Genomic DNA, 13370 nt, shown 5'->3' with positions numbered 1-13370 from the left:
ATTAGCCCATTTCCCCTGTATGTCCTCAATAAAAGATGCATCAATATTAATTTTCATATAATCCATAGATGGTGGAACCCATCTGTGAATCTGTGCATGTAAACTAACACTAACAGCACTGGCATTACTATTGTCAGATTTACAATTGTCTACCAAAGTTGTAATATTACTCAAGGATAGAAGTCTGTTTGGCTTAGTCTTCTGAAAAACAACATCACACCTATCCTTCCAGATAGCCCATAGAGTTATCATAAGCAAATGAAGTTTATATTCTCTGTCAGGAGGAAATACATTTCCTTGAGAAAGAACTGTATCAAACCAACTTATTATCCATTGCAACAAACCACCATGCATATTAAGAACATTGTTGATGTTAATATTAACTCCTATCCATAAAGTTTTAGCATAGGGGCAATCTAAAAATATATGGTCAGTTGTTTCAAGACTAGCATTACAAATGCTACAGTGTGTATCAATATCCTGCTTATATCTATGAATTTTATCTCTAGTAGGGACAATATCTCTAAGGCATTTCCAAACCAGATTTTTAACTTTATGAGGTACTCTACATCTCCAAAGAGATTTCCAAGTATTATTGTTGACATTCTGAGTGATCACAGTACCAGAATCACAGTTACAGATGACCTTATAGGCACTTTTAACTGAGAAGGCGCTTTCCTGTCAGGTAACCAGATTAAAGTATCAGAGCCAGACATGGGAACCTGCATAGCTAGAATATTAGTAGCAGTATCATTAGAGAAAGTATCATTAATCAATTGCACATTCCAAGTTTTAGTACCTGGTAAAAATAATTCATTGACACAAACTAAATTTGCACCAGAATTATAAGCCGATGGTTCTGGTGGATTATCAATCCCCGCAACCCAATTATCCTGCCAAATATTCACTTTAGTCACACATCTAAGAACCCAAACACTATTCTTTTTGATGATGGTAATGCATCTATATATCTCTTTCCAGATCCAAGAACTGTTGTCTTTAAGTTTATCTAGATGGAGAAAACTGTCACTCCTGAAATATTTTGCTTCTAGAATTTGGATCCATAACTCCTCCTCCTTAGAACTAATTTTTCCAAGCTAGTTTCATGATCAGAGCCTTATTGAACTTTTCTAAGTCTCTAAATCCTAAACCACCTAATTCTTTTGTCTTATTAAGAGCAGGCCAAGCTAAAAATTTTATTCCTTTGAGTTTGTTATGCCCCACCAAAAATTCATTGTAAGAGAATCTAGCTTATCAATTATAATCTTAAGAATCTTAAAACATCCCATTTGATAAGAAGGAAGAGAATTTAGCACATATTTAACTAGAGTAGTTCTACCAGCTAGGTTTAGAGAGATACTGACCCAATTGTTCGACCTGGCTTCAAAAGACTGCGCAATAGGTTTAAAGGATCCGACCTTAGAGTGACCCAAGAGCAAAGGGGGTCCCAAGTATGTTTCTGAATCAGTGACAATTTTCATATTCAGTTTCCTAGTTAAGTCGTTACCAGTACCTGGACTTAAATTACCACTGAGATAAACACAAGACTTATCAAAATTCAAAGTTTGGCCTGAGACAACACCAAAATTGTTTAAAACATTTAAGATATTGCTAATGTTATTCACATCAGCCTTAGCAAAGATGAGAATATCATATGCAAAAAGAAGGTGAGTAATTGGAGGAGCTCTCCTAGCAACTTTAATACTTGTAATTTCTTTATTAGATTCAGTAATCCTTAAGCTTCTGAACAAAAATTCCATGTCCAAAATGAACAGATAAGGAGACAATGGGTCACCTTGTCTAATGAGCTTGAAGGCTTGTATTATTGACAAGGTGAACCATTAAATAAAACACTAATACTAGTAGTAGATATACACAGCTGTATTAAGCTACGAAAAGTATCATTAAAACCAAATTTGGATAGAACTTTTAAGAGAAAATCCCATTCTAATTTGTCAAAAGCCTTTGATAGATCCAACTTAAGAGCCATAGTACCTCCTACACCTTCCTTATGTTTCATTGTATGGATAATTTCATGTGCAATGAGAATGTTATCATGTATGGCTCTTCCAGGTACAAAAGCAGCCTGATAAGGATAGATAAGCTTTTTAAGGTGAGGTCTTATCCTATTAGCTAATATCTTAGAGATAATTTTGTAGGATACATTACAAAGTCCTAGAGGTCTAAACTCAGAAGGCTTATTAGGGTCCTTAACTTTAGGTATAAGACAAATGTAAGTTTTATTTAAGCTAGTAGCCATGTGACCAGTCTCAAAAAAATTCTGAACAACATCTATAACATCCTTCCCAACAATGTCCCATTGGAACTGATAAAACCCTGCTTGAAATCCATTTGGTCCAGGTGAACTCCAAGCTGGCATGGATTTGACAACATTAAAAATATCATCAACAACAGGAACAACAAGCAAAGTAATATTATCACTATCAGATATAACATGAGGAATAATATTAAAATTATCATCAGTGATACCAATTTTCAAGCTCTGTAGTAACAGATTTAGCTCTAAGAATCCGGTTGGCTGAGCTAGTTTCACCTTGGATAGAAGTCAACTGATTTTGAAGATATAAATATTTTTTTGAATGTCACCAAATTCCATTCTATTCAAATGAGAAAGAGCATTCCTAGCATTCCGTTGTTTATACTTGAACTTATAGGCAGGACTACCATTAACATTCACATTCCAAGAAGCTTCCCATATTTTATTTAAAAGTATCATGTTGCATCCAAGTTCCAAAAAATTTGAATGGTCTCCAAAGATTCCTAGGAATAGGATCATTAATTAACAATATAAGACATTGATCAGAGGCAATATGATTAAGATGAATAATCTTAGCCTGAGGGAAATCTAAAAACCAATTATTATTCCCTAGGGCCATATCTAGCCTAGACTTCCTAGTGCATGTTCCATAACTATTACTAGTCCATGTGAAATCTTTACCCTCATAACCTAACTCTATAAGACCAGAGTTACTAACCATAGTTTGTACCCAAGCATCAGAGCCATTATTGTTTCTATCTAGGTGGAAGTTAAGATCCACAACTACGATCCATGGTTGAAAAACCTCTTCACTGAGACTATGTAGAAAGGTCCATTGCTTCTTCTTAGGCTCATTATAGGTAAATCCATACATGAATGAAACAAAAACTTCAGGTTCACTTGGGTCAAGCTTAATGAGAGCATGTATAATATTATCAACAACACTAACTATGTCACAAGATATCCCATCTTTCCACACATGAGTATGAGGCCACCTGCTTTACCAATTCTATCAATACAATCATAATTGTGGTAATGAACTGATTGAGCAATGGTTACCATCCTAGCAATGTCTACTTTTGTTTCACACAAGAAAATAAAATCAGGACTCTGAGCTTTCACTAGATTTTGAAATTTAGTGAAATTGTTTGCATACCCTGGACATCCCAAGATAGTAACTTCATTTTGAAAAAATAGTAAGATTCAGTTAATAGAATATTAGTGAAATGCTTAGGAAAATATAGTAAAAAAAAACTTAAAGTAAATAAGAGTAATAGTTACCTGTTTCTCCATATCAGTGTTATGAGCTTGTTTATCTCCAGTTGTGACCATGAGAGTATTCTGGTTTCCTGTGTTGTTTTCCAGGTTGTTATGTTGAGAAGAAGTCTCATTACCAGCAACATAAGTCAAATCTTCATCAACCCTGTGCCTTTTTCCAAGCCTTCCTTCTTCTGAATCTTCTAGTTGCTGATTCTTAAGAAGAAAATCCATATTAATTGGTACACCATCTTTTGGAGGAACAAAAACTGTAGTTTTGAAAAATTTCTTCCGAGTCTTTTTAGAGGCAGGAGCTGTGTTAGAAGTAACAGTTGAGATGTTTCTTCTTAAGTGATTTTCTTTTCCAAAGAAATATGGATTTTCATGAGCCTTAGCCAAAAAGATTGCAGCATCCCCTAGAATGATTGATTACATAGCAATCAAGACATATGTTACCAGGCTGCCTCTCATAAAAAAAATTCTTCCATTTAGTGACTCCAGCATTAGTGATGCATTTGACTCCCCTTTTTAATGGCATAGATAGATCAAAATTAACGCATACTTTGACCGGATTACTTCCATTAGGAATTGCATCCTTTGGTTCAATCCCAATAACTTTTCCCATTATTTCTCCAATTTTGGTAACAGATCCAACATTCATATGCTCTGGAAGTAGGTATTTTAGTTGAATCCAGAACATTTGAACACCCCAATATTTCTCAGTGTAGACCTAGGGGTGTAAATTGGGCCGGGCCGGGCAGCCCGGCCTATTTATTAAATGGGACGGTATAGGGCGGGCCGAAACATCTCTTATCCATGAAATTAAAAGGGCCGGGCGGGCAGGGTTATTTATCTACAGTAAGTACCCATGGCCTACCCAAACCTGTTTTGTAATTTGGGCTCGGGAGGGTAGGGCCGGGAGGGCCTTGAATATTACAAACAAATATATATTATACATATATATTGTTAAAAATAAAAAGAAAGTAGTAATAATACACAAGTTTTACTTAAAATTAATAATCAAATACGAGAATTGAGATGGGAATAAGATAAACCAAACTTCCTATAATTTTTCCTGAATTGAATCATCAGAAAAGGAAAGTGCCTTAGATTTTGCTCAATATTTTCTCTATATGGTTAACAAAATTAGACTCCTATGGACTAAAAGTTAAGAAATACATATGAAAACTATGAGGGTTGACTGTATTAAGTATATGTACCAAGTATATTCTAGGATAAAACAAAATTGGAACAGTCACTTAGGCTAGGTAAATGGATAACACTGGCGGGTAACATTGACGGGATAATAGGGAGGGTATCGGACCGGGCAAGAAATTTGAATTATGGCCTGTGCCCGCCCTCTTATTTATATGGTCTAGGTCGGGCCAGCCCTTAAAGGGCCACGGTCACCCATGGGCTGTCATGGGACAGGGCGGACGGTACTGGGCCTCGGGCTGCCGGGCAAAATTTACACCCCTATGTAGACCATGTCAGGTATATAGTCATGGACCACCAGAAGATACTTGTTGATATTCCATGGTCTTTGTTCAATAATTGTCTTCAACAAATCCCATGTACTGAATTTGAATATCATGGGATTTGGCTCAACTTCTACAATCCTCACATTTTTTGTTGTCATAAATGGCCAGGTGAACTTGATAAAATTCTCCACAGTTTTGCAGTTCATTCTCCCCTCAATAATAACCTTGTCTATGGCGCTTGCTTCCCAATTAGATTCTACTTCCTCATCTGCAGTATCAGCTTGCTGGAATACTACAATCTCATTTGTATCTCCAAGCTCTAAAGTGGTCGTATAAGGAAAGTTTGTTGTAGCCGTCAAATTAAGCTGCAGGTGGACTAGTGGTGTACTTGCTGCTGTTGAAGTTGCGAACTGGCCAGCTGCTCGTTATATTTATGCTGATGTGAACGTTTATAAAGTTATGAAAATGATGTGAACTGGTGGTGGGGGGTATGTTCTGGAATGGTGGTAATTGGTATGGATGTGGAGGTGGTATGCTAGTGGAGATGCAAACTGGTTTGGGAAAAATAATGGTGGTTTTAGATGGTGGATGACAAACATCTGTTGATGGCAAGATAATGGTGGTGTTGATGTAGGCTGACAGGTGATGATGCAACCTTGCAACTGGCAGTAGTGGTGTTGTTGTGTTGGGGTTTTGCTAGCTGTGGTGTTTTTACAAGAGTGCAAGAAGTACCCGTGCAGTGGATGATAGATGCAACAAGCTAGCTTCTCTTCAACTAATTTTCCAGCCATACTTCACCCCAAACTCTTGGAATCTCAAGCATAACCACACCGACCATAGTAGCATGCAATTTCAAATCAGACACAAACCCATTTCCCCAAACTTTCACACACACACACACAAACACAAACCATTTTCCTGTCGTGTGAGTCCAACCTGCAAATCAAATCATAGAGCAACCCATTCCCCAAAACTTTCAAACACACAACTTAAACTTCTATCATTCATCAAAAACAACAGCAACACCATCACTTTCCTTTCTGTATCAACGCAAGCAACTTGAGTATGTACCTTCTCAAGTCAATCAAAACAGCATTCATCCCCAAAGTAGCATTCACAAATTCACTGTACACTTCAATACTCATTTCTTCAGTATAAGAAATTAGACTTCTACAATCACCATAGTTCGTATCCAAATATTATAACTGGGTTCTTCATATATTTCCTGCACACACATGACAACATACAATTTACTCAATTACTAATACAATTACATGAATCCCCGGTTAGTAAAAATTAGGGTTAGAAGAAAAAAAACCAAATTCGAAACAAGGATTTCTGAAAATAATTGAAATTGCACAATAGGGGTTAAAGATTAATGACCTCGTTAACATCTTGACGATCTCTTCTAACAAAATCCTTGTTCCCAGCTATCAATTTAACTCCCAGTTCCTTGTATTCACCTGTCAATTGCTTGTATTCAACAAATGGTACTCCTTGTTTTCAACCTGTATGTCCCAAAATCTCTACTAAGCCCTAAATACTAATAGTTGAGCAGAAACCTCACTTGTTTATTTCACTCGATCACCATTTGTTCCTGATGAAAAACTTAAGAAAAGAAGAAAAAAATATCCGCAAATAATGAGAAGGAGATGAGAACCCTAAGTATGTTGTAGAACCTGTTTAGTTGTGATTAATCCTGCGCGTCGAAACGACCCTCAAGATGTAATGTAAACACGATTTACGGCGACCGATCTATTAGAGTTAACTTAAGGACAGGTTGGTAACTTAACCAATCCATTTAACTCTGACTTCTGGGGGACCCACCGACTTAACCCTACTACAAACGGAAGTGTGACTAATTTGTTAATCGTTTGTAGCAGCATGACTCTTTTGTAAACCGGGTGTTAATAGAGGGACTCTTTTGTATATTTTCCTTTTCCTTTTGTTGTTGAAAAGAGTTGCAACTTGTGTGTAACTTTGTGTTGACATCGAAACGAGACGTAGAATCAAATTCCTCGTTTGATTAACGATTCAGGTATGTATCATATCAATCCTGCAAGTGATTTGTATTCTTAGGATCCTAATTAAGTCTAGTTTTCTCGACCTTTTCATCAAGTTTCTGTCTAATTTTATATTTTAGGGTTTCGAATTGTTGTTCGATAATCATCAGAATAATCTCTAATTTCACATGTGTACCTATATACATGCTCTTGTTGCTTCATTTTCAGCTCATAATTTGTATACATGAATGATCTAGTAGTGATTAATGTTATTGATTTTCATATCAGACACTATGTCCTTGTATGTTTCCAACTCATCATAAATCTAGAAAGTGGCTTAGTATCCTCACTATATCTTTCCTGGTTAGTCATTGAGATTGATTGTCGAATCAACTTGCAAACCCAATTGAAAGCCAGTATTTATTACTAAGCCTTCTCTTTCTCTTCTGTTCCCATATGCAGATAGCTTTACATCACTTCTCAACGGAATTTGGTACAAGCCCAATTGAAAGCCAGTATTTTCTTGAGGCCAGAAAGGAAGCCATAGAAAGGTACCCGGGCATGTCTGCACTGGAAGTGGAAGTTGAGCACATGCTTACTCAGGAAAGACTTGCTCTCGATTTGCAACGAAGACATGAATGGAGAATTTTTATGGGGATATGACCTGAGAAATATTTATCAGAAAACAAAGACCTGCAGATGGATGAAGAGGCCAACATTATAACTTTAACTGGCCTCAGAGTCTTTCCTGAGGTAGGAGAACAAGGTGGAGAGACCACTGTTGGCACCCTTGAAGTCCACGCAAACGGGTTCTTCTATAAAACCTCCAGTCCAGATTTCCATTTTCAATTCTTGTACAGAGATGTAAACAAAGCTTTCTTTCAAGTTGAAGATGAGAAGAGGCTGCCTCTCTTGCACTTCCATTTGTATGACCCCATCAAGGTGGGCGCAGAAATGAGACAGAATATCAAATTCCATTTGGTGCAGACCCCTATGGGACAGAGGAATGATTCAAGTAAGTTTGAGGAAGAGAAGCAAACCAGGAATAGGGCTCGTAGTGAAGATCTAAAGAACTTTGTCCGCAATGTCCAAAAAAAATGGAAATACATACCTGTATTCCGCTCTTATCCGTTTTCTGGTGATGAGATTCATAAGAGGGATGAATTTCAAGGAAATCTTCCCTCCAAGGAAACAACCGTCTTTGGCGTGACTTCTATTGTGCTAGTTGGGCTTGTAGATGCACCTTTCGTCGTGGTCAACCTAAAGGGAAAATGAGGCGCATGCCCAAAAAAAAATTATATTCTCATTGTCAGGCCCACAATTAATTTTTAGTTCCGTGACACCCATAATTATAGGAAATTATTAAAAATGTTTGCATGACGGGTTATGCATCAGGGGTATAATTGGTAACGTAACTTGGATATAACATATTTAAAAATCCGCGCCTTGAAATTTTACAAATTTTATATCGTTGGAAATCTTTTTAAGAGAGCTACGCAACGAGTACAAACAAGAATATCAAATTTTTGTTTTTCACAAAAAAATCGGAGGTGATCATCATTTTAGGCAAAATTTTCGAAAACTTAATACATAACCATTATGCAGCCACCAAAAAAGATGCATAACACATTCTGCAGATGCATAACGAATTATGCAACCATTTTCTCCACTGCATAACAAATTATGCATTTGGATAACAAAGTTATGCATCTATAACAAGTTATGTAACCATTGTTTTGGTTGATTTTAGTGCGTATATAAAAAAAATTGATGCATTATGCAGTACGCATCCATATTTACGGATGCATATCAGGTTATGCATATATTTCCTCGATGCATAAAAGATTGTGCAACAATTTTCTCGATGCATGATACATTATGCAGTCATATTTTCGTGACAATTTTTTTTTTTCTTGGTTTCAATACTAACAAAAAGTAGCTGCATAACGTGTTATGCGACCATTTTCTGTACTGCATAACAAATTATGCAAAAAAAAAAGGTTGCATAACTTATCATCCACTTACAATAATAGCTGCATAACGTGTTATGCAACCATTTCCAGGACTATGCAACAAATTTTTTTAAATGCATAATACCTGCAGCACAACCAATCATGAGAATCTGAATTCTGGTGCCAACGAGCGAGAGACAATTTTTTTCTCAAATGACAAACATTCTTGCATACGTATTGACACTAAAAGCTAAATGCGGTGTAAATTAACAATCTTATCATGGAAGTATTTGTTTAATTAGGACAAATATTGCAGTTACAACATACTAGAATAAGAATTATATCAATCTGCACATCAGTAAATCACTGCATACATGCAAATAAGAAATGAACAACATGGAATGCACAAAAACCGCCAATTTTTCCTCGTACACCCTAGGTTCGCTTGGACGAAAAGTCAAATGAAACTAACATCCTAAACAAAGCCGCTTACCTGTCTCCTACGTATCTTCCCTGTGTGAAATAGCCAAGCCCCAATTCCTCCACAAGAACATGTTGCTTCTCAAGTCCCTGGTGCCCAGCAAAAGTGATGAGCCTGTGGTTGTCCAGTGTATTTCCCCTGTATAGACACAAAATTATGAACCATGAGATGACAACAATTGAAAAAGAAAATCATACTTGCAGCCAATTTATCAGCCACTAAATATGCTTCATACATACGTGAAACCGGACATATCATAGTTGAACCCAATTCCACGGAACACCTGTAATAGAAAAATGGAGATGGCTAGTATACAAATCACCATCCCTGATTTTATAGTGAGATCGAGGCAAACCTCTGTCATTCGACCTCAATTTGTTGAACACGAGGTCCAAACTTTTCCCTGTAGAAATCCCGTTTAAGAACACCTTCTTTTGGAGCAGAAGGGTTAAGCATGTACGGATGCCATCTAACCTGCAAGTATATATCCATAGTAATCAGCAAAACAAACATGGCAAGAGGATGATAAGTGAACCAAGTAATTAGGCAACAAATATGATATGGAAAAGTGAGTACCTCAAAGTCAAATTGATCCTTTGATGATTCAATAGCTTTATCAAGATTCTTTTTGCCTACAAAACACCATGGGCAAACGGTATCTGAACTGACATCAATTTTGATAAGCTTCTTCCCGCTGGTGTTAGCCATGAGACACTGTGTGTATCTGGAATAAAAGAATCTCATCAGCACAATCAACTCCTAAAAGAATCATTTGTTCTAATTGATGTAATTGCAGAAGAACCTCAATAAATCGGGAATTCAGTGATTTAAAAGCTCAAAAAATGAACAACCTATCGCCAACATCATCACTTTCCTGTCAAGCACACACAAAAAAAAAACACCTTGCTCGTCATAGTCGATTTCCAACAGAATTGATATCCAACGACGATCCATGTCTTCTAGCACCTTCAACAACCCACCGGTGGTCACCATCATCATGATCTTTCTCCATCAATTTTTAGATCTGCTATTTTGTTCGCCATCAGAGAAAACATCTTTTCTGATTTTCTTCTATTCCTTCTTCTGGTTAGTTTCTTATTTCTTCCTTGCTTTGGATCTCGAGAGACACAAAGAGAGATACAGAGAAGAGGAGATTGAATTGTTAAAAAACGGAAACAAAATTCTAAAAATTCTGGGTTTAGGAATAATTTTGACAGAAGAAATGGATGCGTGCCTGAACCTTTTTGTCGGTGGGTTTCACAGTGTTCAAAATCTGGAAAATGGGTGTGGTTGTAGTTTTCACCAACCTAAACGAGATCGAGATTGTTTATCTGAGGTTTAAACCTGCGGGAACAAATATGACTATTGTTTTTCAGGACTTCAAGCGTGATCCGATTCAAATCAACTCAATTCCCATAGACGCTCTCGATCGCATAAAAAGCCGCTTTAACTTAGCCTTTGTGAACTACTATGAGATTAGTGTTGATTTAGACTGGGGTTCCATAGTGAAAGAGATAACAGATTCTCCACGGGATATCTTCGTTGATCGTGCCGAAAATTTTATGATCTCGAGAACTTTAAAGCTGCAAACTACCGCCCTGAGAGGAGTTATGTGTATCTAACGCACGTGTGTGTGGATAATTTGTGCGATTTAAACTTTTAATATGTGCTACTTACAGTTTTACAGTGAACTTCGACTACTGAGGTGAGATTTGCCGTTTTAAGCTTTCATCCAAAATGAAAGCTGATTTGGCAGAAAACACATCGATGCACTGAAACCTTCCTTCTACACGTTACAGTTGTTGATCTCTGTGTACTCATGGACATACGAAAGTAACAAAACCATTAAAATTTTCTTTAATAGAACACAGAAATTATACAACAAAGACTTCTCACTCTATATTTTAATCTGTATTTTCATGGATGACACCATTATGATGATTTATCTGAACTTTGATGTTATGCACTTCAACTAACAAAGGCAAAAAAAGAAAAAACTCATATAAAATAAGATCTAGAAGAGAAACATATGATAAAAGAAATGAACAGTACTAGATAATATTAATAATCCATGAAAATGGAATTTTTTTTTTGAACAAAGGAGATATTCATTGATATAAGCTCCAAAGAGCAATCACATACCCCAACTTCGACGTACATGACAATGACACCGTACTAGTGACCAACAGACTGACAAACCTCTAGTGAATAACAATTGAACTTCCCCGGGGCATACCATATGAGGGCAACTGCAATTCACACGGAAAATCCGGTACAATAGACCAACTGATTCATCAAACACTAGTAACATAAAGGTCTCATAACTAAGGAACAATTATTTTGGACTACTCAAAAAAGGTGGGGGACTATTTTGTGATACAAATGTCCACCCTACATTATAAGGGGTGTCCTAAAAGATAGGGAAGACTAATCTTCCCTTATTCTAATTAAGGTTATAACTAACCTTAATAACCCACTAATTTAACCCACTACCCACTAATCCAACCAACTAATTAGAACCTAAATTAAAAGAAAAAAATCAGTTTCAAAACTGATTCTTTTCTTTCTTCTTCTTCTTCTTCTTTTCCTATTCTTCTTCTTCGTAGACATCGACGTTAATCGTCGATTCGAAAAAATTTCATCGTCGATTAATCGATCTTTATAAGCAATGCGTGCCAAGCAAACACCCAGACTTCCAGGATTGAGTCCGGGACTCCCACATATAGTGAATCTCCAAAAACAATTGCTACTTCAAAAAGAACTTGAACCAACGTTCAGAGGCAAAATCAATCATCCAACAACAACCAAGAAGTCTGATTCAAGTGAAATGCAAATCCGCAGGTACTTTCCTTCATACCCATTCTTTTCAATTCGTTATTTGTTGAAGAAATCGATTAGAAATCATCAAAACCCATTGAAAATGGTAGTTACGGTAGATATTTCGGCTAGGAGAATTTTTGTGTAACCCTAGAATTGCTAACCGAACTCCAAAAATAAGAACAGTTCGGTGTGCTCGCAAAAACTTGAAAAATATCTGGTGACCGAACTACATAGTTCAGTCTTCTCGCAAAAAATCTCTCGTAACCGAACTCAATTTTTCCTTTGAAAGAATGAGTTCGGTTTTGCCGATAATTTTTATGGTTAACCGAACTGTTGAAATATGTAGTTCGGTGTTCTCGCAAAAAAAACTCTCGTAACCGAACTAAATTTTTCAAAAGTTAAGAATGAGTTCGGTTTTGTGGATAATTTTTATGGTTAACCGAACTGTTGAAATATGTAGTTCGGTGTGCTCGCAAAAAAAAACTCGCGTAGCCGAACTAAATTTTTCAAAAGTTAAGTATGAGTTCGGTTTTGCCGATAATTTTTATGGGTAACCGAACTGTTGAAATACGTAGTTTGGGTACGATGATTTTTTGTTTTGGTAACCGAACTATAGTCTGCTAACTTCAAGTGTTGTATTTACTTTATTCTTTAGTTCTATTTGATTTGATAACACAATATTCTCTTATGTTTAGTTAATACTTTGGTTTTTGTTCATTAGGAAAAAAGGAAAAAGATTGAGACTTCAACTAGATGAGGATTTGAAAACTCCCACCCCTCGTGGAGCAAAACATTTAGATTTCCGAAAACGTGGTGCCACAAATGCTAAACATGGAGGGGGCTTGTTACCGGAAGTCAACCAAGATAATGTTCGTGATGTAATCCAAGATGTCAATGAAGAGGTGATGGATAATACAATTGATAATGTGATTGAAGAAGAGAATGATGATGAATAAGAGCAAGAAAATGAATACCAAGGAAATAAAGAGGTTGAATAAGAGCAAGGAAATGAAGACTAAGGAAATGTAGAAGAAGAAGAACTAGAACTCGACAAAGAAGGAGCAGGACAAGAGGAGGAAGAGGATGGAGAGGATGGAG

General features: G+C 36.5%; 1 pseudogene; it reads right to left on the bottom strand.

The window, feature by feature from the left end:
• Positions 1–7206: 7206 nt before the first annotated feature.
• LOC113296961 lies at positions 7207–11382 on the bottom strand (annotated as a pseudogene).
• Positions 11383–13370: the final 1988 nt, after the last annotated feature.

Source organism: Papaver somniferum, chromosome 7, assembly GCF_003573695.1.
Source record: "Papaver somniferum cultivar HN1 chromosome 7, ASM357369v1, whole genome shotgun sequence".
Lineage (NCBI taxonomy): Eukaryota > Viridiplantae > Streptophyta > Magnoliopsida > Ranunculales > Papaveraceae > Papaver > Papaver somniferum.
The sequence above is the reverse complement of the archived record's forward strand: the minus strand, read 5'-3'. Positions and strand labels throughout refer to the sequence as shown.